The sequence below is a fragment of the Otolemur garnettii genome, unplaced genomic scaffold, assembly GCF_000181295.1.
Source record: "Otolemur garnettii isolate 467f Iridium unplaced genomic scaffold, OtoGar3 scaffold00022, whole genome shotgun sequence".
Taxonomy (NCBI): domain Eukaryota; kingdom Metazoa; phylum Chordata; class Mammalia; order Primates; family Galagidae; genus Otolemur; species Otolemur garnettii.
Genome location: NW_003852417.1, coordinates 8,566,013 through 8,591,157, shown reverse-complemented (window position 1 = coordinate 8,591,157; position 25,145 = coordinate 8,566,013).

The window sequence follows — 25,145 nt, the reverse complement described above, 5'->3', positions numbered from 1 at the left end:
TGACCAGGGCTTCAATAAATTCCATTTAAACTGCTTTCACCAAAACATTGAGCAGGAAAATTTCTACCAAACCTGATCTAGGAAGGAATATTTTTATATAAAGTTATGTATAGCCTCCTTCCAGAAAGAAGTTAGAATTTCTGGTAAATGGCTAAGTAATTTTCTGGTAAACTTTCATAGAACTAAGAATTGAATGATGTTTAACCACGAATTCCTTTTTCTTCAATCTAGCTTGACTATAACTGGCTAACCACATATATTTTCCAATAAAATGCCCCCCCCTCATTGTGAACTCTTTCAACAGGGCTACTGGAGGCCTCCACTCTTTCAGCAAATTCCTTGAAATAAAGCTCATAACTAAGGTGTTTAGAAACTCTTTTTAACAAGCTTAACCTTTCCATAAGTTTCTGTCTAAATCACATTTATGTGACATGCTTTCTGCTCAGAGAAGAATGTATACCTACCTGCTGTACCAAGGAAAACAGCCCCATTTCAGCTGAGATACACAATCCATCATTCAGTAACTGAGGAGTAAAGATAACAAAGGCAGAAGAGGAAGAAACAAAAGGAGAGACATTAAGAAAAGAAAAGAGAAGGAGAAAATTGTTCCTACTCCCCAGAAATCCCACTTTTAGCCCTGATTGAGGGAGTAAGCAAGGAGAGAATCCAGAGATCAGAGAAGTTCCCAGAGTTAGGTCCCACAGGGCCCCAGAAGCCTGTGAGGAGCTGAGATTTTCCTTAGCTCCTGCAGAAGAAACTTCAGAGAGGCAAATGCAGAAACAGAGAAACCAGTTAGGAGGTTGAGGAACAACCCAGGTGGGGCCCAGCCATTGCTGGACCTCAGAGACAGCAACAATGGAGGAAGACAGAGAGACTGGTTTTGTATTTTCAAGGTGGAGACCTAAACTCATCAACTCATCAACTCATGCAATGTAAAATCAGGAGCTACGTGGCCATGTGCTGCTGAAGGCAAGGGCTTCACTCCTAGAGTTTCAAGTCCATGTCATTGTTGAGATAATGATCAACTCCTCAAACAAGCTAGTTGGTGCTGTGCCAGAAGAACCATGTAAAATACTGTTTCCTCTTTGTTTATTTTTTGTGTTTGTTTTGTTTGCTTTTGCTTTTGTTTTTGCAAGGGCTTCACTCCTAGAGTTTCAAGTCCATGTCATTGTTGAGATAATGATCAACTCTTCAAACAAGCTACTTGGTGCTGTGCCCATGTAAAATACTGTTTCCTCTTTGTTTGTTTTTATGTTTGTTTTGTTTTTGCTTTAAAGGCTCTTTCATCATTTGTCCTTTGTCCATAATTTCTTCTCTTTTTTTTTTTTAGACAGAGTCAAATTCTGTCACCCTGGATAGAGTACTATGGTGTCATAGCTCACAGCAACCTCAAACTCTCAAACTCTTGGGCTCATCAGATCCTCTTGCCTCAGCCTCCCAAGTAGCTGGGATTACAAGCATCTGCCATACCTGGCTAGTTTTTCTAATTTTAGTAGAGATGGGGTGGATCTCACTCTTGCTCAGGCTGGTCTTGAACTCCCAGGCTCAAGCAATCCACCCACCTTGGCCTTCCTGAGTGCTAGGTTTACAGGCATTAGCCATGGCACCTGGCCAATTTCTTCTCTTTCTTAATAAGGTTTCAAATCACTCTTCGGAGTAATAATGACAACAAAACAACAACCGTTCATAAAAATTGTGGGCCAGGTGATCTTCTAAACAGTTCTAGTAACTCAAGAGCTAGGAACTATTACTATCCTCACCTTCCAGAGAGAAAATTTGTCACAGAGACTTTGTGTGAGGCCACAGATCTATGAATGGAGAACTAAAGGTCAAAGCCAATCTCTGAAGCTCCAGAACCTCTATTTTCTGCCACTGTGTCTGTCACCTTCCAACACAAACCTGCCTGTGTTTGCATCCCTGTAATTGTGAAAGAGATCAAATTATAAATTGACAAAGTATAAACAAGCTGTCATTTGAACACGATAAAGGACAACTTGATAGACAAAATGACATTGTGAATTTTGGTCTTCAATCTGTTTCTAAAAATATTGTTTTTTCAATTGCCTTTTCTTCCTCCTCCTCCTCCTCTTCCTCCTTCTCCTCATTCTCCTTCTTCTTTTTGATATTTATACCCATCACATTCTAAACTTAAAAGGCTCAAAGGTGTCCAGGCTCTGTGATGATCTGAGAGTATCCACCAGAATCTGTTAGCAGCTTTGTGGGAAAGTCGTGGGAACAGTTCCTTTACATGGGGTCAGGACCCAAAGAAAGACATCACAATCCCATCTTTACCTACAACTTAAAACCCACAGCAGTGCACCCAGAAGCCCAGCCTCCCAACAAGAAGCTGAGCCTGGCCTGGACCAGGCAGACAGCTGATGGGAGGATTTCAGAAACCATCAAGATTTCTTGGGGTACTACATTTGCTATGCTCAGACGAGCGGCTACCTGTGCGTGGGGTTGAAATCAAACAAAACAAACACAACTAGAAAGAACAATGCTGGATTTGAGAGTCAAACAGACTTGTGTTTAATCTTGGTTTCAACACTGGCTGCCTAAATCACTGTGCAGCTTACCCTCTCTGAGTCTACCCAGGAAGGCTAGATAACAGCAACCCCTCCCTCTTCTGTCTGCTGACTCAGACCCACTACTTCTTTCTTCCAAGACTAGGAACTATGTGGCCCAGATTCACCTTCCCTGCCTGGTTCTATGCCTGAATTTGACAATGACAAGCATTCACATGAAACCTGAAATGTGGGTAGAAGCCGCCATTCGGGATGTCATGTGGGGCAGGCCTGGAGGCTTCATAAGCCTCTCCAGCACTCCCACTGGCCCCTCAGACTTCTCAAGGAGCAGTGGGTTCCCTTCCTGCCCCCCAGCTTCCAGGTGACGTTGTTCCTATTTCTCCCATCCTTCACTTGCAGCTTCCCAGACCTGTCTCTGGCTCCTCTGACAGTTATGTAAGCCCCGATTCTATCACATTCGTGGCCCTCTTTTCCCAATGATGTTCAGGCTAACACAGGAGGCTCAGATGATAATGCATGTGGAAAGAAATGGCTATAAACAAAGCAGTGTGGGTTCTGGAATAACCATGAAGAGGGATGTCAGGAAACACTTCCTACTCATCGGAGTCCAAAGGTGGCAAAGGGTTTGGAGCAAAGGTATGAGATTTGAAGTCTGGCTCCAGACCTTTCTACCTGCCTGATTTTTATTGAGTTTCTGGACCTCCTGGCTACTTAACTTCTCTAAAACTTTCTAGTTTGTATACTTAAAATAATAATATTATGAGATTTCCAAAATCTCAAACATCTGCCTAAAACATCATGCACAGATTTTTCATGTAAAAAATATTCAACAGACTGTAGCTACCTTCTCTCTGTGGGATAAGCAACAGAATAAAGTGTGTGTCCAAAGACCAGGGAGCCACCCAAGGGTGGGAAATAGGAAAGTCGGAAAGGTAGGTGCAAGTGCAGGCAGGGAGACTCTTGAAGGTCTGGACTCATCTTTCTCCTGTGAACAATGGGAATCTTTGAAAAGGAATTATAAGTAGGACTGAGAGCGTTGTCACACTGTTATGTTGGAAAGATCCCTTGGAAGCAGAATGGGGAGTGGTCCATGGAGGAAAAACTGATGATCAGGAAACCAAAAGGGCTTACAGAGGGTCTCAAGTTAAGGGGGTAGCCATAAGGGTAGACAGTGAGGAGGGAATTTTTTACTACTTAGGTGGTAGAATCAACTGGATTTAGTATCTACTGCGTATAAGTGGTGCCAAATTCAAAGGCATAGGCAAGATCTTTCAGTACAGAACTCAGGATACAGGCTACTTGAAAAGGGATTTATTTCCCCTCTAGAGAGGCCAGAATAGGTTATGCACAAATGTGGTGTAGAGAGAAGCCTAGTCCCGCCCCCTGAGCTGGTTGCATAGTATCTAACGGCCAAGGGAACCACAAAGGGGTGAGACAGCATGGTCACACCACACAGGGTGGCCTCAGCAACAGGCAGGAGCGCTAAGGGATTGCAAGTCATCGCCTTGATCATAATGTTGGGTCCCTCAAAAGCTCTCTGAGACCATCAAAGCAGAAAGCAGCATACACACCCAGCTCATGGCCCCAGATCTGTCCTCTCCTGACTTCTCTGTCTCCATCAAGAATTACCCCTCCCTTGTGCACTAGTCAGCCACCTCTCTGGCCTTTCTGCACCTTGGACCTGCTAACCTTATTCCAGACTCAGGGCCTGCACCTCCTGCTCCTACTGCTTGGAACATTCTCCCCTCCTAATTGCCCCTTTGCTTCCCCCTTGGCGGCTGAGCCCTCCTCAGAGCAGCCTTGCCCCACCCCTCCAGCTGCCAGGGCCCCACAGTCACTCTTTAGGTTGCCCTACTCAGCATCTTCAAAGCACGAGCGACCTGAACTGTCTACCTGTCCTCTGTGCATCTGCCTGCCTTTCTGTATCCCTGCTGGAGGGCAAGCCCCTGCCTGGGGCAGGGCTGTCTGTGCTGGCTGGACCCCAGCCCAGGTCGGGTCCTCTGCCAGTGCTAGGTGAAGGATGCTGCCTGGAACGTCAGAAGGGAGACGTCTACCTGCTCAGGGAATATGCCCTGGAGGAAGGTGAACTGGCAACTGATATGGGGACCCAACTGCCAGGAAATTAGAAAAGAAGTAGAGTCACATTGGATTGGAGGTGGCCCTCTTTTCCTCTAAACGGCAATTCAATTTTCTTTTTAAAGACATCACTGTGAGGTGCCCTGAAGTGACAGTACAGAGGAGCACCAGTAAGGAGCCCAGAGTCATGCATCTTGTTCTGCCTCTCCACTAATTTATTGCAAAATGCTGGAAACTCCCCTCTTATCCCTGGACTGCAGTTGGCCCAGCTGAGAAACCAGTGGGTGAGATTTGACGGTCACTCCTTGCCCGGTCACTGCCTCTAGCTGTGGACATACATGCTCAGCCCTGCCACCATGGAATAGGCATCTCAGGGACAGCTAGGGACAGCTAGGGACAGCTAGGGACAGCCTGGCCTTTTCTGAACCTGGAGGGAACCAGGACCTGCAGGAGGCCTTGAGCGCCAGGCTTCTCCTGAGAATGTGGCTAATAACTCCATGTGGCCACCAGGTGGTGCCACTCTCCAAGGTACTGTGCATCTAGAAGGTCATTTGAACGCCCTTGGAGCTCAACCACTTGCAAGAAGATAACCCAGGCTGATGTTTAGTAAATACACTGAGGCTCTGGCTCCTCTCCAGGGATGGAAAGGAACAGACACATAACCAGACACTGAGAAAAAGTGAAATGTGGGGAGAGAGCTGAGGAGATCGGCCTCCTCCCTAGTGAGGGTAGGTGATGGGAGCTGGGGCTAGGGCTCCCCCTCATGCTGACTTTGGCACAGTGGTCCCTATCCATGCCCACTCAGGCCCAGCATTACCCCGGACAGCCTCCGCCCACAGCTGTGAACTCAGGGCCACAAGGATGTTGCAATCTTCATTTCTGGAGAAAACACGAGACAGTTGTTTCTCTGACCCAGGGGCTTTGGCCTGTGGTCCCTGCAGCTGTCTCTCCATGAGGAAGAGGCAGACAAGGGCTGGAGACAGCACGGAATGGGGACCATCTCATCTGAGATTCTCTGACAAATTCAACAAACTTCCCCTGAACCCTGTGCCAGGCCTCCAGGAATGTCCCATCCAGCAGGCAAACAGCTCTGCAGATGACGGCACAGAGGTTGAAGAGGGGCATCTGGTCTTCCAAGGAGAGAGTGACTCACCCTAATTCCACTAGGGACACAGGCTGGGTAGGAAAGGCTTCCCGGGCAGTGGACGCTGAACCAGCATAGCAGGAAGTCACTAGGAAACCGGGGGCTCCAGGTAGGGGAGGTTCAAAGCAAAGGGGCGAGAAGGGGCCTGCGGAGGGCTGGAGGGTACTGGGACAGCTGAGGGAGGAGCTGGAGAGGCAGGCAGTCGACAGAACCTGTGTGTGTGGTGGTAAAGAGCCTTGCATCACGCAAGAGCCAGGCACGGCCATCCCAGGGCTTGTCAGCCAGGTGAGAAGGACCACAGCTGGGAGGATGCTGAGATTGGCTGGCAGGCAGCGTGGAGCCACCTGAGCTGGACTCACAGGTAAGACTCTGCAGCAAGATGGTAAAGTCTGGCTCAGACTGTGGGCCGAGACAGAAAGGAGGCAGTGAAAGGGGATCACCAGCTGGCAGCAATATCAGCCGAAGAAAAATAAGCCCCTTCAGTGGGTCCAAATCATCCTTTTGATAAAGCCACAGGAGAGAAATCTTCAAGATGCAATTTATGTGTAAATCAACTTGTGTCTTCACTGGATAACAATAGAGGATATTTGAAGATCTTGTCATCCTCGTTCTTTGTTCACTGATTTTTCTTCCTGATGAAATTGTTTGAAAATTCCAAGTCTAATATGACTCATGATTGTCCAAACCTCAGCTCTCTGCCCAGTGTCATTTCCCATTTCTCAGGAGTAGCTTGGCCTCCATGAAGCATCAAAACAAACAGATGAGATGAAGCCAGAATCAAAAGGCAGAAAAAAATGTGGTCATGAAGCAGCATGGTCATGGGACCAGTTTCCCTTCACAGTTGTTTTTTACTTATTGTTTACATCAATTCTGCAAGCAGTGTCGATCGCCCCCTCCCCGCCCACACTGGCCCTAACCAGAGACAGCGTGGACACAGGGAGACAAGCCAACCTCTGCTCACTGGGAAAGGACTCCTTCCAAGGCCTGTTGCTGTGTGTCTGCTGGCTCCATCTGCGGCTGAGCTCTTTGCAAGACCACTGCACAGGCTACGGCATCTGCTACCCCAGGAGAGCCCTCCTGGGAGGCAGAGCAGTGCCCACCCTGTGGGTTGTGATACGCGCCTCGCTCTGCAGCTCCATTGTACGGGGCCACATCCACAGGTCACGGAGGGACAAGAGCTGAGCCTGGCCTCTAACACAAGCCTCAGTTCTTGGCAGGACCCCAGAAGTCTCCCTGGGTAACATGTCACTGAATAAAGCCCCCAAAACTAGGTGACAAGAAGAGGAGAATATGGTCTTTGAAAGGCCTGATAAAGGAGCTAGTCTGAACCCCAGAGGGGTCCCTGTCATGGGCTTGGAGTCAAGCCCATTGCCTGAGAGTGCTGAGCAGATTGCTGAACAGCCATACAGACTTTGACCACTGACTTAAATTCTCCAAGGCTTCCTTCCCCTCATGCACATGCAAGGGTTTAAGTGAATGGTCTGTAAATTCCCTCTAGCATAGGATTCTCTCTTAGGAAAATTATAACTTTCTGATTCAGTGTGATTATTGGGTTGAGGACAGGAAATAATCTGCCCCTGCCCACAGGGCATCCACTGTCTGGGAGGGACCGTGTACATGTGCTCAGCAGATGCACCATAGAAGTTGGGAAGGACACCAGGTGAGACACAGCGGGTGGAAGAAACAGCAGGTATAATGACAGGGACACGAGAAAGAGTAAAGTAAAACCCATGAAGTATTCCTATGGACCAGGAGGTGAAATAATGCCTGAAATTTTAAGCAGAGTCAAGAGCACGGAGGACCTAGAACATCACACTAAGAAGATCAGCACCAGCACCCAATTCTGTCTATGCCAGAAACAAGCAGAAGACGTGCATCCCTGTGTCCATGCGAGCCCCCCTCCACGTGCAGGAGTAAACTTAGTGAGGCACTGAGCTAAGACTTAGTTCCCGTTCAGAAATTCATTTTTGTAAAGACAGGCAGCCCCAGCCCCGAGGCAGGCATCAACTCAGCACATCAGTGAGTTTGCAGGACTCTCTCCCAACGGCCTTCCCATTCCTGTCCTAGAAGACTGAAGGGCGGGAGAGTTCTGAGTCTATATCAGGATAGGCATAGTCAGTGGTCACATGGCTGAACTCCAGAACTCTGGAGTAAGTTCCAAAAAGAGCAAGAACCTCTCAATATTCACCATGACCAGAGACTGAGGCATCTGGGGCAAATGGCCACAGGTGGTCCAGGGGACAGTTTCCAAAAGACCAAAGCAGGAAGAAATGCCACACAACCTTAGTAAGCTGGGTCCCAGTGGACATAGCAGGCATGGAGGAAACACGGTGGGCTGAGTTAAGCACAGCTGAGGCTCAGTGCAACCTCTACAGCACACAACTGTGAGACTTCGAGCACGTTCCCTCGTGGCTTGAAGCCTGTTTCCTCCTCTATAAAATGGATCCAGCATCTCCTCTTTTGCAGAGTTGCTGGAGGGGTTGAATGAGACCATGGGTATGTGGCAGAGATGGCTGGCTGCCTGTCAAAAATGCATACTGCTGAGAAGTGGGAGCCAGGAAGGGATGTGTCTTCTGGCCCCCACACTGGGGCAAGGGCATGAGACTGGGTTCAGGACCTCAGAATAAGGGGCAGGCAACACGCACGTGTTGACGCCTGGCCCATAAAACCCTTTCATGGATTCCTCTATCCTCTTTCTTTCTCTATCTACCAACTGGAAGGTGATGACAAGAGTGGTCCCCCAAGCCAGGTCTTACAGGTGGCAGGCTGTGCCTTAGCTTCACCTCCCCACCCCATGCCCCACTCACTGACCCTCACAGGACTAAGAAATAAACTTCTCCATGAAGTCACAGAGATTTCAGACCTTTGTAGCAGTCAATGTCACCTAAACCAATGCAGTGTTGAGAGCCTAGCACTGTGCCTCATATACAGAAATGAAAGCCTTTTACAGTCACTGGGGAGGGGGGAGGGTGTCTAAGTGTCTGCCAGGTGAGCTCATCGTTAGAAAAGACCCCTGAGTGAGAAGCATTCTGTCTTCCAGGGACTTGCTGTCCATGAGAAACCCTGATGAGGACACAGATGATGGGAGCTCAGGTGATAAAGGGCTATGACAAGCTGAGCCCAGGACAGCACAGCCCATGGGAGGCCACTTCACCTGGTGCCAGGAAATTGAGGGCAGCATCCTCCTCAGCTTCACCTCGGCCTCCTTTGTGAAGCCCTCCCCAGTCTTCCTCGTTTGGCTCAGGAGTAACCCCCGAGGAGGGAGCAGACAGTGGGTGGTGAAAGCCTGGAGGTGACAGACGTGTGTGGGCAGGGATGGCAGTCCAGAAGCTTACTTTACACAATTTGAAGACAAATTGTGAGTGGTGAGAGGTGACCCTGTGCAAGGACTGGCCAGCCCCTGAAAACCTGCACACCACGGTGAGGAGGGGAGAGCTTACCCTTGAACCATGGCGCATGATGGAGGAATGAGTGTGGGAGAGAGACACTATCTGCTCCTTAGGAGCATTACTCCAGCTGAAATGTGAGGGCAAACTAGTGGAAGTGGGATCCCATGCAGGCTCCCTCTGGAACCCACGTGAGACGGCTGGTCGTGACCATGCCCTGTGCTAGTGCACCAACGGAAGTGCTTCACAGATACAGTAGGACCTCGGTAAGTTGACCACCCCAGGGACTGTAACACACTGGTCAACACACAGAGGTGGTCAACACAAGGAAGTAGGCCTCCTGTACTGATGAGCAGCATGTCTGTTCTATGAACATTAGTCAACTTAAGGAGGTGGTCAGCTATGGAGGTTCTACTGTATCACCTGTTATTTTCCCAAATATAAAGACAAGGAGACTAAACACTACAATAGTAAATGAATTCATGGACTTAACACCAGCCATCCGGAGTTCTGACTCCAGAACTCACACCTTGGACCTGGAGCTGTAATAGACTGCTCTGTGCTGAAGGCAGCAACCAAGAGAGTGTGGAGGAAAGCTGGTGAACCTGAGAAAAAGTCACATGGCAGAGTCCTGCCCGGTGCTCACGTACCAGGTCTTGGCATGGGGTAGGAGGTGGGAACCCCCACCGTGCTCATTTGCTAAGGTTGCTGCAACAAGTTACTACAAATTCAGGGCTTGGAACAGCCTAAATTTAGTCCAAAGAGCAGACGACCAAAATCAAGGTGACGTCAGGGTCAGTTCCTCCTGGGAGCACCAAAGAAGAATCCATTCCAGGCTGCACCCTGCTGTGGGAGGGTGATGGCAACCCCTGTGCACCTTGCTCAGTCCCGCCTCTGCCTCCGTCTTCACGCTGCTTTCTCCCCCTTTCTTCTCTCACGGAGACACTTGTGATTGGGTTTAGGGCCCACCCTCACCTAGAACAGCCTAATCCTGAGATCTCTAATGTGATGACAGCTGCAGTAACCCTTTTTCTGAATATGATCAGATTCACAGGCTCACATGGACGTGTTTTAAGGTGCATCATTCAACGCACTGTACCCACCAGGGCAGCAAACACAGAAAGAGAGGATGCCCAGGGAAAACTATCATGGGTTCCATTTTCAGTAATGCTGGGACTGGAGTGTTTGTGAGATTTCTGAAGAGAAATATCTGGTAAGTGTTAGGTATGTGACTTTAAAGCCTTATGTGGGGAATCAGTGCTGAGGAATCATAAATCTTCAGGAAGAAGGTGTGGGAATTGCCCCAGAGCACTCACGTTGGGACTAAGAAAAGAGGAGTAGGGCAAAAGAGACACACAATTTTAGGGGCAGGAGCCCATAAAAATCCTAAGAAGAAGTGGCCCAAGTGGCTTAGATTAAAGAGGTCACAGAGGGGCCAGTGGGAGCATCCTGAGAAGTGGCTGTAGGATTGAGCCCCACTGAGATGTCAGGAGCCTTAGTGAGTTTCGGGCGAGGGCTGGGAGTGACACCCATGGCAGAGACAAAGGGAAGGAGAGACGGGGCTGTGTACAGAGGCAGACAAAAAACTGGGGTAATTTGAGCTGAAAGAGAAGAGCCAGGGAGGGAGAAGATTCATACTGTGCAATCCACAGTGAGGCTTTGAGAAAGTTCGAGGGTGAGGGAATCGGATCTCAGGCTGAGGTTTCAGACTTACAGCACTGGAAGAAGAGGCATTCTTTTGGCTATAAAGAGGGAGTTTTAAAAGGATGGGGAGGGGTGTCAGTAGTTGGTAGGTGTGAAGGCAGGAAGTAGAGGGAGATGGTATCTGGTGGCACCTATTTTATCTGTGAAGCGGGAGATAGGTTATCTGCAGGGAGGGAGTGGGAAGTGGTGGGTGGGAACTCTGAGAATCGTCAAGAAGGTTTTAAATAGTTGCTATGGCTAAGAAAGTTGACTCCGGAAACAGAAGGATTGCTTGGCGGCTTCAGGTTCAGACCGTGTGTGTTCCATCAGGGCGCCATCTGCATGATGCCCTGAATCTCCTCAGAGGTCTCTGAGACGCTCAGAGACAGTGACATTGGTGCAGAGTCAAGGACTCTGAAGAAAACGCAGCAGAAAGATGACAAGGAAGAGACTGGGAGACATGACAAAGAAGGTTGTCAGCACGGGCCGCAAAGTGGGGTTGAGGTAGAAAGGCAGAAAGGGCAGAGTGGAGATTGGAGCAGGGCCGGCCCTGACAGGCTCACTGCCGGCAGGGTCGAGGGCAGGGAGCTCAGGAGGCTGTGGGCTGATTGCTGTGAGTGTGCAAACTATGTATCAGGGACAGCAGCTCCGGACAATGGCAATATCCAAGGGTGACAGCTGTGGCCCCACGGAGCAGGGGGGATGCTGTCATAGCCAGGTTTCCTGGAAGCAGAGCCACGGCCAAGATACCTGGGAAAGTGGTTTCTTGAGGGACTGTGAGCTTTCAGAGAGAAAGCCCAGCACGTGTGTGGTCCTGCCTGACCTGAGAGCAGTCCTGAGCACAAAACATGCCATGAAATTGGCGCAACTGGCACTGAGGCAGGAGTCAGCCTTTTGTAGCCCTGTGCCAGTCTGCTGTTGGCCAGTGGCACAAGGTGGCCCTGTGTGGTCAAAGGAAATCCTTGAGGGAAATGGGCAGCTGTGAGCAGTTGGCGGCCCCCCAACCCCGGAAGCTTATCTGTGCTGTTGCCTAGTGGGAAAGGGGGATGTAGGCAAGGCCCCAGCAGCACCTACCGCAGACGGTGGCAGCCCCACCTCCTGGCCCCAGATAGGGGCTTGGAGGAGTCAGCACTTCCACAGGAGACAGCAGCCAAGGAATTGTGTCCTCAGGATTACTCACCACTTTAGGAGGTGGAATTTTCCAGGAAGAGTCTGGGAATTGTTTCTCACAGAGCTTCAGATCCAGAGGGCAGAGGATGCCGTCCAGTAGGAGAGGGAGAGGTCAGAGCATGGGATGAGGGAAGCCCAGAGTGGGGGTTTCATGTGAGAGAGGACAAGTGATTCAACGGTGTTGAGCTCAGATGAGGGACATAGAGCTAGATTAGCCCCCTGTAATGTCGCCAGCTGAATCACCCTAGCCAGGCCTGGAGGGAGAATGGGACTGGCCCTCTGTGAAGATGCTATGAAGATGTCATTCTACTCCAGCTGGGTCGTGATCCAAGGGAAGGAGACCTCCTCCTGGTGAGCAGGAAGATAAATTGATAAACTGGTCCCAGGACAGCTGCCTTTGGCATTTTGTTCCTGAGGATTATGCCAGAGTCTGACCCTCCAGCCGGGACCAGCATCCTTCTTATGCCAGGACACTCTCCCCTAGAGGAAGCCGTGATGGCTCAGGACACGCAAAGGGAACTACTGCTCCATCTCCATCTGACCTACTTCCCAGCTCTCTCTGGCTGAGCTGGTGCAGGGCTGTCTTCCCCAGGTCTATTTAGACAGATGAAAATTTGTGTTCTAGTCCAGGTAATCAGAGGAGGCAAGAAGTTGCCCCAAGAAGCCTGACAGTGCACCAAATTACAAGAGGGCCGTGACATGTACCAACCCAGTGAACGTCGTGCCTCTGGACCACAGCCAGGCATGGAAAGAGGCATGAGAGCGGGTGAACAACAGCGGTTTAAAGGTCTCTTATAATTTTTCTCTTCCCAACATGTGAGTTTGTCTCTAGTATTTGTGAGTGAGCAAATTTCTAAATCATCAAAACTCCACAGTTCCTAAGTGCTATACTGAAGAAAGTGTTCTCCTCTGCACACGTGGCTGTGGGTCTGGTCTGCTCTGGACTTCAGTACTGGCCACAGTCTGGCCTGGTCTCTCAGCAGAACTGGCTTGCAAGGCCCGCTGCAAACACCCAGACCAAGCCTCATCTCAGTCATTCAGGAATGCAGACTATTTTTCCTGGAAATTTCTTTCCCTTTAGAAGCACTTTTGGACATAAAAAGGAGACATTTGGGAGAGCTCATGGAAGGATAGAAATCTCACTCATTCATACAGCTCATCTTCGATTCAGTGGAATGAGTGGGGCTTGCAGCAGATGCCTTGGTGATGGACAGAGCAAGCTCTGTGTGGCTCCTCCTAGCTCTGGGCATTGCTGAGAGACAAGAAGAAACTTGAGGAAAAGCATTTGCAGAGTCTATGAGCAAGTGAAGGACTTTGTCTTAGGGTCAGTTTGGTTTGGGTTTTGATCAGGCCTGGTGGCCACTGGCTTGTCTATCTTCCCTGAGCAACCACAGTGCAGGGTGCCACCTACCTCACCAACCACCATGACATGCCTGGGCATTGCCTCCAGCTCTGAGATCCAGGGGAAAGACCATGAATTCCTCTGTGTCTGAGCCCAAGGATCCCAGGGCCCATGCTACCGATGAGCAGGAGATGGCTGTGACCAGCTCTGATTCAATAATGGATCAAGACTGGGGAGTAGATTGAAGAGGAAAATGAGAAACAGCAAAACTCTGAGTCCCCTCTCACACTTGAGAAGTGATCTTTGCAGAGACTTTGGAGGAGCCACCCTGTCTCCAGGCCAGTGACACAGGCAGCTGGACCCTCAAAACAATCACAGCCACATATCCGTCTAGTCGGGCTGCCCTAACAAGTGCCACAGACAGGCTGGCTTGAACAGAAGGTATTTTCTTACAGTTATAGAGGCTGGAAGGCCAAGATCATGGTGTCAGTAGGCCTAGTTTCTCCTGAGGCCTTTCCACTCTGCTTATAGTTGTCTGCCTTCTTGTGACATCCTCACATAGTCTTACTCCTGATGTACCTGTCCTAATCTCCTTTTCTTATAAAGATACCCATCATATTGAATTAGGCCACTGATATGACCTCATTTTACCTTAATTCCCCCTTTTAAATGCTGTATCTCCAAGCAGAGTCACATTCTGGGACACTAGGACTTCAATGTATTGAGGGGACACAATTCATCCCCTGACACACCACAATCAATTTGCTGGACGAGCTGGCACAATAGGGCACAGACAGCAAGTCACTCCCTTCCTTCTAATTACTCCTCACCAAATGCCACAGCATTCCGCATCTGGGGACTTTCCTCTGCCACCATCCCTGGTTGAAGTTTCAGGCTGGTCTCAATTTTTCTAGTCTTCCTCAATAAATAAAAAATAAGAAGCCTATTTCAGTCTAAAATAAAGGCTCCCAGTCTCTGCAATTTGAGGCTTCTCACCTCCCTCCTACCTTCCTTCTTCCCCCACCCCCTCCAAACTTAATTCTCTCCAAAGAAATAAGCCTCAGACCCTCTCCTACCTACTTTGAGGCTAAGGACTTTTTTCACCTACCCTAAATTAGGTGGCTTGCTGCCACCTAATTTATTGGTGTCATCCTTGGGGCCTATGCAGAAACTGATACCGAAAGTCTCAGTTTAACATTCTTTAGTATTTATTTATTTAATTAACTCATTTGCATTATTCCAAAGCCCACAGGTATCTCAGAGGACCTTTTAGATATAAGCCTGGTCTCTGGGAGAAGGGCCCGAGCTTCCAAGAGGTGAGAGGCTGAAGCTGGTTTACAGTCCCGGAAGTCACAGACATCAGATCTCCCAGGCTGGCTGCAGTCTTCTCCATACCCCACAATTACATGGTAACTAAGTTGACACAGTTTCACACCCTTGCTGTTCAAGTTGAATAATACATCCTTAAAAATACATTAACACAAAATCTAATGTTAAGAAAAAAATGCCTCCAACTTTGTGTTTCAAAAAGCTTTTGTCTCCATTTCTCTAGGAATGCTGTTGCCTCAAAGTGTCTAACTATAAGGGGAAGAGGGAGAATAGATCACTCTTCAGGTCAACAGCTTGGCTCATTAGCAAAAAAAAAAAAGAGAATGCCTTTTGGTTGATTGCCAACATTTTAATTCTTTCCTGGGTGAAGGATTGTGTAACTTTTCCCTCCTCTCTAGCTTTCTTTCCTCTCCTTCCCTCACTCCCCACCTACCTCCCCACAACACAAGGATGTTTAAATTCTGCAAGTAGAGCTCCCATCTGCTCACGTCTCCTCCTATCGCCATGGTTACTGGGCCCAGAGTGGTCTCTTTGGAGACAGAGACAGAACAGTAAACAGGCAGGGAGGACTACTTAGCAAGAGGCTGTGAAAGTGAGTGAGGGGTTTTAATCACCAGTTACACTGGCATGCCTATATTCAGGGTTTAGTGGGGTTTTGCTTGTTTGTTTGTTTTTGGTGAAGTGACATATAAGATTTTAAAGTTCTTTTTAAGATAAGAAAGATAAGATATGATGTTTTTGACAACTCACTATGACTGTATTTTGTTTTAATTAATATTTAAGGTGTGCTCCATTTGAAATACAGGATGACCTGTGTGGATGGAAGGAAGGTAGGGGCTGGATATCAGGCCACACTCCAAGGAAGGTGGCACAGTTGTGACAATTCAGGGTCCAAGTGAGGCCATAGAGTGGGGTAGGGGCCTGAGTTGCTGAATTTAATATAAAAGACAATGTAAAAATCCTCTAATGCTTATAATTGCTGATCCTCAAACATCTGCTTATGCAACCTCAGTGACACCCCAGATTCTGTAACTGCAGTGGACTGAATGTGTACTTCTCCCCTGCAAATTTATATGCTGGACCCCTAATTCCAATGTGATGCTGTTAACAGGTGATGCATCTGAAAGGTGATCAGGTCATGAGGGTGGAGTCCTTTCAAGTGGGATTAGTGCCCTTTGCAGAAGATGCTGGAAAGCTGACTCACCCTTTTCATCATATAAGGACAGTGAGAAGTCAGCTCTCTGCAGTGCAGAAGAGGTCTGTCACCAGAACCTGCTCATGTTGGTCTCCTGATTTCAGACCTCCAGGAGAACTTTTAGAACTGTGAGATGTAAATTTTAATTGCTAATAGCTCCCCAGTCTAGGATACTTAGCAATAGCAACCTGAACTAAGTGCCCAACATTCCATTTTGGGGGGATTTTTTTGTTTTTGTTTTTGTTTTTTTTTTTCATCTGGGTGGGGTTTTATTCCTTAGGCTCATGTACCACAGAAAGAGGAAGAACATTGATCCTCATATGACGAACAGAGATTCTCCCACAGAGCAGGAGCAGGAGCCTCTGAGTGAGAAGGGCTTTACTTCCAGGCTAGACTTTACTCTCACTACTGGCGACTTGCACTGAAATGGCTTAGGGCAGCAGGATGTTCGATTATAGCAGTGTATCCAGCCCAGGCTGCACGATGAAACCACCTGGGAGTGTTTGAAAAATATCAATGTCCGGACCCAATTACTGTACCATTAAATCAGGCTCCTTGAGAGAGCACCTTAGCCATACTTTTTAAACTTTCCCAGATGAGTTTAATGGGTCATCAGGTTAAAATCACTGACCCAATGGTGCTCCAAGATACCTTTCATGTAATTCTAAAAACAAATGAGATGGATCTTATAAGCAAAAGGAAATCCCCAGGGTGAATCAGGTGTGGCCAGCTGGCAGCAGCCTCCCCCTACAGGGATGCCACCAGCTTTGCACCTCCAGCCTGGCACAGCCGAGGTTGAGTAAAGAAAAAGCTGGCACTGGGACAGCTGGGCAATGGCCTGCCTGGCTGCAAACTTGCAAACTACCTGTGTGGCCTTAAGAAAGTCTCTTTCCACTCAAGGGGTTAGTTTCTTCACTTATAAAATGAAGGAAGCAATATTTTGAAAAGGTTAAAAATGCAGACTCTGGAGCCTGTGTAAATTCAGAGACAAAAGATATACTGACTCACTGTTTGAACTTCAGCAAGCTACTTATCCTCTCTGAGCCTCAGTTGTCTCATTTGGGTGGAAAATGGAAATAATAATAGCACATAGCTTTACTATTGACAGATTCCCTGGACTAATTCATGTAAAATGCTTATGAATGCCTATCATCAGTAGGTACTCAACAGATATTAAAATTTACAAATCAACATTACAATAGTACACATTAGAGAGGTTGAACTAGATGTTTGCTGAGGGCATTTCTATGTCTCAGATGCTAAGCCCTGAGGAATAGACTTTGCTTTTGGCAGGTAGTGAGGGCATTGTAAACTGAAGAGAGGCAAGGAAGCTGAACTCTCATGGGAATTGCAAATGGGGTGCACAAACTTTTGGGAACACGGGCTAGAGGTTGGGAGATAGATTTATCATTGAACAAAAGAGCCTTAAATATTAGGATGTGGAGTTGAGATTTCTCAGGTACACTAGTGATTCTAATATTCTTAAGTAGTAGGTGTCAACCTCAGACAAAATCTTATATGGAATCTGACTGTATATGACAAATAAAAGTGTGTTGTAGCCCAGATGGGAGTTAGGCATCCCTGGTCTTGTTGCCCTTTTAGTATCATGGCTGGCCCCTCAGTAATCCTCTGGGGCTCCAAGATTCTGTGGAGCACAGTTAATATTCACCACCATAAAGAACTAGGAATTACTTGGACACAGGAACATATATATATATATATTTCCCATGTTCAGTATTGTGCGCAATCTGTAGACTAGTTAGTAATGGTGAGGAGTGTGAAAACAAAAATCCAACCTATGCCAGATGTGTAGCTCACACCTATAATCCCAGCACTTTGGGAGGCTGAGGCAGGAGGATTGCTTGAGGTCAGGAATTCAAAACCAGCCTGGCCAGACTGGGCAACATAGCAATACTTGGTCTCTACAACAAAACAAACAAAAAATCTTTATAAAGTCAGAGACCAAATCTTAAGCTATAGAGTCCTTGAACCTGAGTGACTAATGTGTTTTCAGGCTGGTTTCCATCTTAAGCCTATCCCCCGAGAGTAGTCAAGGAACTTCCCTGAGTTTACCTATGATTGAAGGCAAAGATATATTACACAGAGACTGCTGCAAACAGGCTGGGTAACAGGCAATCTCTGATGTCTCACTGGCTTGTTAAAAGAAATATTGTGTCACTATGTCACATTCACAGATGGACAGGGCAGCTGTGATACAGCTGACATCTGCTGGGAATGGTTGAATTTGGCCCTAGACAAGGGATTGGTTTGGTCTCCCCAACATATCTGTTCATCCTAGGACCAGCATCTCTCCAGGGTGTTTGTCTTCTCATGGTGAAGTGGGAGCATTAAAGAAGACCAGAGCCCTCCATGACTCTCAGAGGTTCAGATCAAAGTGGCACTGATCACCTGCACACACATTCAACTAGCTCAGGCCCTTCATAGGCCAAGGTCAAGGTCAGGGAAGCAGACAGCATTCTGCCCATAGGGAAAACTTGGCAATAGAAATAGAGAAAGGAGTAATAGTCAACAAACAATACTATCTAGCACAGAGGAGGATGAGGGGGATGCTGAGAAGTGACCAGTAGGTAGCTTTTCAACTCTTCTCATTCTTCCATGTCCACCCCGTATTCTGCCTCCTCCCTGGTCACCCAGGCTGAAAGGGAGGTCTGATTCTCTGACCTTTTCAAGGCTTGTTTTGACCCCTCTGTTAGTTATCTCCTGAGCAAGACCATCAGGTGGGTCCTAACACTGTTTCCCTGGGCACCATGCACACATGAGCACGTAGTAGTTAGTAGTTACTAAGTCAATATACACTACTCAATATATGGATGGAGGAAGGATCCAGGAATCCTCCCTAGGAGACTGAGGTGGACTGATAAGTTCAGAGGTCACTCAGTCTCTCTTTTCATACACAAGATCTGCCTTTAAAGGTGGCAGAGTGATTGAGAAAACAAAGGAGTCAAAGAGAGGTCTGCCCTTCACCAGTCCCATGACCTCAGACAAGTTGCTTTGCCTTACAGGGCCTCCAATTTTTTATATGTAAAATAGGAATGACAGCAATTACGTGGAAGGATGATTATTATTATTATTCAAACACACTACTCACAGTCCTGCCTCTGGGCTATTGTACTTGCTGTTCCTCCTGCCTAACATGTGTCTCCCCCATTTATCTGCGTAATCCATTCCCTCATTCCAGCGAGGTTTTGGCCAACATGCCATCCTATTGGAGAGGCCTTTCTTTATCATTTTATATAAAATAGCACATTCCCCACTATCATACTTTATCTCCTTCCTCTTTTTCCTTCCTTTATTATGCTTATCAACATCAGCATTTGTTTGTTTACTTGCCTAATTATTGTCTGTCTGTCTTCTCAAATTTACGTGTAGGCTCTGTAAAGAGCTAGAACTTTGTGTCTTAATCCTTTTAACAATCTCTGTATCTGCATGCCCACGATGATGACTGGAAGCTGTCGAAATATGTCTTGAATGAATGAACTGTGAGGATTGAATGAGACTGTGTCTATGGAGTCCCAGCATGGTGCCTGGTACACTCAGTAAATAGCAACGGCAATTTCTCAGTGGCCTCTGCTAGCCTGTCCCCCACTAAGATGGAAGACAGAGGCCCCACCTCTGTCTTCCTGCTCTGGGGCCAGAGGACACAGCTAACCAAAGGGGAGCCCTGTGCACCTGGGCACCTGCCTGCGTGCAGACGTGGGCACATATTTAAGAATTTTCAAGGCTTTGCCCTCTTCCTCCTTCCTTAGCAAACAGAAGAGCCTTGATCTTGAGGGGCCTCAAGTGTATTCCATCATCTCTACTTCCTCTGCAGGCCCTGGACATATCATTACCCAGATTCGCCATGTGAATCACAGGCATTCAGCTCATTCCTAAATGCCTTCCTCTGTGTAGAACAGACAAATCAAGCCAGAAAACTGAACTCTAATTAAACACATGCACGCTGCCATTTTATTCTGTTAGAAAAGCCTCTATAGTAGAATATATTGACATGAATTGTGCGCCTGAAGCTATTTGACATGCAAACAAAAAAGAATCACCCCATGCTGATGACTTGGGTCCCTATAATATGATATTTACACAACCATCTGAAGAAGTGAGATAATGCTGGGAAAATGAGATATTAAAGCATAGACAATTCTGTAAAAGAAATTGAAATTTGGCTTAAAGTTCAAAACTCCTGCTTCACTGGCGTTTTATTTTTTTTCCCCAGATTTGGGGCACTTTGCTTAAAACCATTACCAGGAGTAATGACTCCACCTTGGTAAAGTGAGGTGAGCTCAGGAGTAAATGCCTTACTAATTTAAGTTGGCCTGAGTCCATGTGCTGGAACTGAACTGGATCTTGGGGTGACTCTTCAACACAGTCCATGTCCTCCGGGACCCGGCCTTCCAGTTAGAAGCCCAGTTCACAGAGGAGTCCCCAGTGAGGCTGCTCTAATAGGAGCAATGCCTTGCCGCAGCTGTGACCCCGAGGAGGGGTGAATCACAGCAGGAGGAGGAGAACATTTGCAGGAGGCCTTTGAGTTGCATCCTGCAAGATGAGAAGGAGATCAACATTCAGCCCAAGGAGGGAAAAGTATTTTGGGGAAAGGGAACAGTACACACAAAAGCACGTGGAGACAGGGGCCAGCAGGGCAGTTTAAGGAACAGTGTGACGCTCAGTGGCAGGGGAAAGCTAGCCCTTCCATCCATATGAGTGTGTTCTCTCTCTGCCCTCTCAAAATCAGTACCAAACACTGTCACATATGATATCACAGGATGAAAATCTTTGAAGTATGTATTTTTACCACAGGAATTTTGAGAGACTGTATGGTGCAGCCTCTGCTTTTAAAATGGACTTTGTCCGAGGTGATTTTCAGACCCATGTGAAATCCTTTCAAAGGGACCCCAGTGAAACAGAATATGCCTTCTAGCCTCTCCTAGGTTGAGTATCACAAGTACACACACGCACAGGACACACTCACAATTCCTTGTCTGACTCCATTTATAGGTGTATTTTCTCATCTTTCTAGTCTGAAATCTGATCATGCTATTCTCATTTTAAAGTCCCTCCATAGCTCCTGCTGTTCATCCAGGACAATGTCCAGGCAACTTGATTGATCTCTGAGACTCTTTGCCATCTGGACCCACCTACCTCCCCAGCCATGGGGAATGGTCCTGACCACTCTTGGGACATTTTGCTCTTGAGCGCACAGCTTCTAATTTTCTGCCCACAGGCTCCCATTTCTTACTTCTTTAATTCCGGGGTCATCTGCTGGTCCTGAAAGCATATTCCTACCTCTCTGCCTAATCAGCTCCTGCTCTGCCCCAACACATGACTCAAACTTCACCTTTAACTGCCCTCCCCGGGCAGGTTAGCACTACCGACTGACCCCAGGCATTGCTGAATCAAGAGACCCGACTCCACGGTCCCAGAGACAGACCACAGTGTACCCACAGTGTGTCACAGCTGCTGTTGACCCAGCCTCTCTCTCTTCACCCAGTGCTGACTTCCACTAGGCACAGCACTGGGCCCACAGTACTTTCAGGGACTAATAAAAATGTTTTAAGTGCCTTTAAAATCAAAAGATAAGCTGAATCAGGTAATGATGAACATGTAGTAATGAATCCTCCCCAGACTGCTTTCATCCTTTTGCCAGTACAGAGATAAAGCAGATGGTAGTTTTCGATTTTTTAATTTTCATTTTAATAGGAGAAGGAACTAATGAAGGCAGAAGCCTGGAGCTTTGCCTCCTGCTTCCTACTGGACCTAGAAGTTCTTGAGACCCTGTTCTGGTAGCTCTGTTTCCCCCCAGCACCCAGCTTAGCTCTGGCATGTGTGCAAAGGCAGATGTGTCACAGAAACCGGGCCATAGGGGGCCATAGACGATGGGAAACTGCTGTCAGCATCACTGTGTGGGCATGAAATTCTAGAAAAATCCATCTCTGTAGCCCTCCTGCTGTACTCTCTTTATAACAGCCAAGGGAGGAGAACTGAGAGCAAGCTGAGATATTAGGAAAGTCCCAATACAACAGCCATCCAGGGCTCCTGGATCTCAGAGTGGATTGGATGGTTCTATATTGTGATTATATGGAAGAACACTTTCTAGTTGTGTTTTCAAAAATAATCATGTGAGAAAGTATGCATGATTCCCAAGGCAACCCTGGTAGACTGAGCAAGTGAGGCAAGCCTTTATGCCCGCAGGAAACATGGATAACGGGAGAGAAGTTTCTATTTTGATGTGATTTTGCAAATGTATGGCTCCTGGAATAATAATCACCAGTAAGCAAATTCTTCCTGCTGTCTACAAGCAAGCCATGTAATAGCAGCCTAAGTCAAAAGACACACCTACATTCATTTTTTTGGGGGGGTGGGTGCTGAGGATTCTGATTGCCTTGCTGGAAACTGTTTTGTCTGTTTAAAGTAGGAGCTAAATTGTAGTCTCTGGTAAACTCAGTGAAAAGTTCTCCATCACATAATCCTAGACTTTTAAGCTATTGAGAACCTTAGAGAACATTCTATGCCCTTTGCCACTGTACATAAGTGGCAACTGGGTCTCCAGTGGGGAGGGACTCTCCCAAGTTTACCAGCAAGGCACCTGGTGTGTCAGAGCTAAGTATAAGTGTGGCTTTAGGCCCTGAGCCCCTGTGCAACCTTGTCACACTGCAACTCATACAACAGAAATGAGGAGAGCGACCATGCAAATGGTCATTTCCCTTTTGAAGTCTCAAGCCATTTAGGTTCTTTGGTTGAGGGGAGGGCTGGCTATAAGAGTGTAGAGAGCTGTTTCAGATTATTACACTGTGAAAGCAGATGAAGGCGGCTTGTGGCTCCACTGGGGTCCTGTCTTGTCCAATAGTTCTAAGATTAATGCCACAAGGACAGTCTCAGATAGACCTGCTCTACAGTCCTCAAATTAGTTCTATCTGCCTGCTCAGAGTCCTCTGATAAGACTGCAGAGAAGGGGAGGCTGGCAGTGGAAGCAGTTATGTCCACACCTCAAGACAAGACCAACATTGCGGGCAGGATCCAGCCAGAGCTTCCCCTTGCTCCAGACTTCCTCCACTGCTGCCTTTCAGGGAGGCCCCGGCCTCTAACACAATTCCTCTAACACTGTCTCAGGAGACAGTAGAGCCTCCCTGCCACTTGTCCCCTATTCCACACTCTGAATAGTACCTCAGTTCATGGAGTAGCCAAACCAATGACCTCTTGGTATGGTTTTCAGACCCCATAAGTCTGCTGGCAATTTCTGAATCTCTGAAAGAAGAACATTGTGTTGTTTTAAGTATCCAATTGGTAGTAATGTGCTTAGAAGATCAGGATAACGAAATTTGACAAACTGATTCTGTTTTATATGGGGGAAATCTTTAGTTGCTGGATTATTGGTTTTAAAAGTATATTATTTTAGGCCAGGCGCAGTGGTTCATGCCTGAAATTCTAGTACTCTGGGAGGTGGAGATGGGTAGATTGCCTGAGCTCAGGAGTTCAGGACTAGCCTGAGTAAGAGAGAGACCCTGTCTCTAAAACAAAAAAATAACTGGGCATTGTGGTAGGCATTGCTACTCAGGAGGCTAAGGTGAGAAAATCACTTGAGCCCAAGAGTTTGAGGTTGCCATGAGCTATAATGCCATGGCATTCTACCAAGGGGACAAAGTGAGATTCAAAAAAATAAATAAATAAATAAAAATAGAATAAAAAGTGTATTGTTTTATTCATGCAACCAAATTAGATTGAGTCCCTACTTTTTGGCAAGCACTGGAATTAAAGGGTGAAGAGATCACAGTTCTTGGTTTTAATAAGCTCTTGAGAAGAATCAGACAAGTCAACCAGATGTGAAAATTGTGATGAGTTTTAAGACCGAAGAATTTTCAGGGTGAAGATTCTATTTTTGACAACATGACAGACTAGATACTTATAGAAAAATTTACAATAAAGCATGATTTAAATGAACTTCAAATATCAAAAACTTGTTCTGATGCATGGCTAAGGCAAAGAGGAAATTCCTCGGGAGCCATAAGTGCATAAAGCCTGAGTCCACAGGCTAACCCAGTCTGGTGACAGAGTACTCTGAAGTGTATGCTGATTTCCAGGAGCTAGGAACCTGGGTTTTAATGAGCCACCAATGAGATGGAAGACAAACTTGGACCTTTGGCAGGTTAATTAAATCAGAGATACCCACAAAATCCAGAGCCTTTTGAGGAAAAACATGTTAAATGGGAAAACAAAGGGATAAAATCCACCCAACAAAATTACGCAGTCAGGTAATGTTCTGATTAAACAGGAAAAAGATATTATTTTAAAAATCACTTCTATAATTCCTAAACTTGAGCTTGTGCTTATGTAGATTTGTGATCAAAAACTTATCTCTGTATAAAGGAGATATAACTTATCTCTGTATGAAAAACAAATCCAGAAGGAGCAAAAATAAAAATCTCTAGGCTTTACCTTTTAATGCTCCTAGCTTGATAGTGTGTTGAAAAAGAAAAGGGGAAATCCTCTCTGGAGAATGAATTTTAAACCAAGGCCTCAAAGAACTCTCACAGATAAAGAACTGAAAAGAATGGGCTTGTGAGTTCACAATCAAAACCACTAACCAGACAGGAGGAATGCCAGAATCAGGGTCAGCATAAAAAAATATAGAGTCAGACCAACAAAGGCTGCAGGCATTTCAATTATCAACAAGAGAATATGGAACAAATATCTTTAATGTTTCTAAAAATTAAAAAAAAGAATCAAGAGCATGATGAAGAAATAAGATATTATCAAAACTGATTAGGCAGATGCTAACTAGAAAAACATTAAAGCAAATAATTACTTCTAGAACTAAAATGTGTATATGTATTTTTAAAAATGGCCACATTTAATTACAGGTTGTATTGAAGAGAAAAATCATGAACTGGAAGATTTATCTGAAAAAATTTATCTATAATATGCCCCAAAAAAATAAATGGGGGGAAAGGAGCCTTAAGAGATATGAACAATAGACCAAGAAGGTATTAATATATCTAATTAGAGTTCCCAAAGGAGAAAGACTGAGGTTAAAAAGAATGACTTAGCATTTCTCATAACTGATGAGAAGCAACGATTCTCAGATTCAAGAAACCAAATTCTAAGCACTACAAATAAGCACAAATTCATATTCAGATATTGTTCTGTCAACTACAGAACAACAAAGTCCTAAAAGAAGATATAAGGAAAGCCAGAATACTAATAAACTGAATTAGATTAAATCTGACTCTTTTTTAAAATAGTAATATTTAAAATCAGAACAGTATCTTCAAAGTTCTGATGAAAA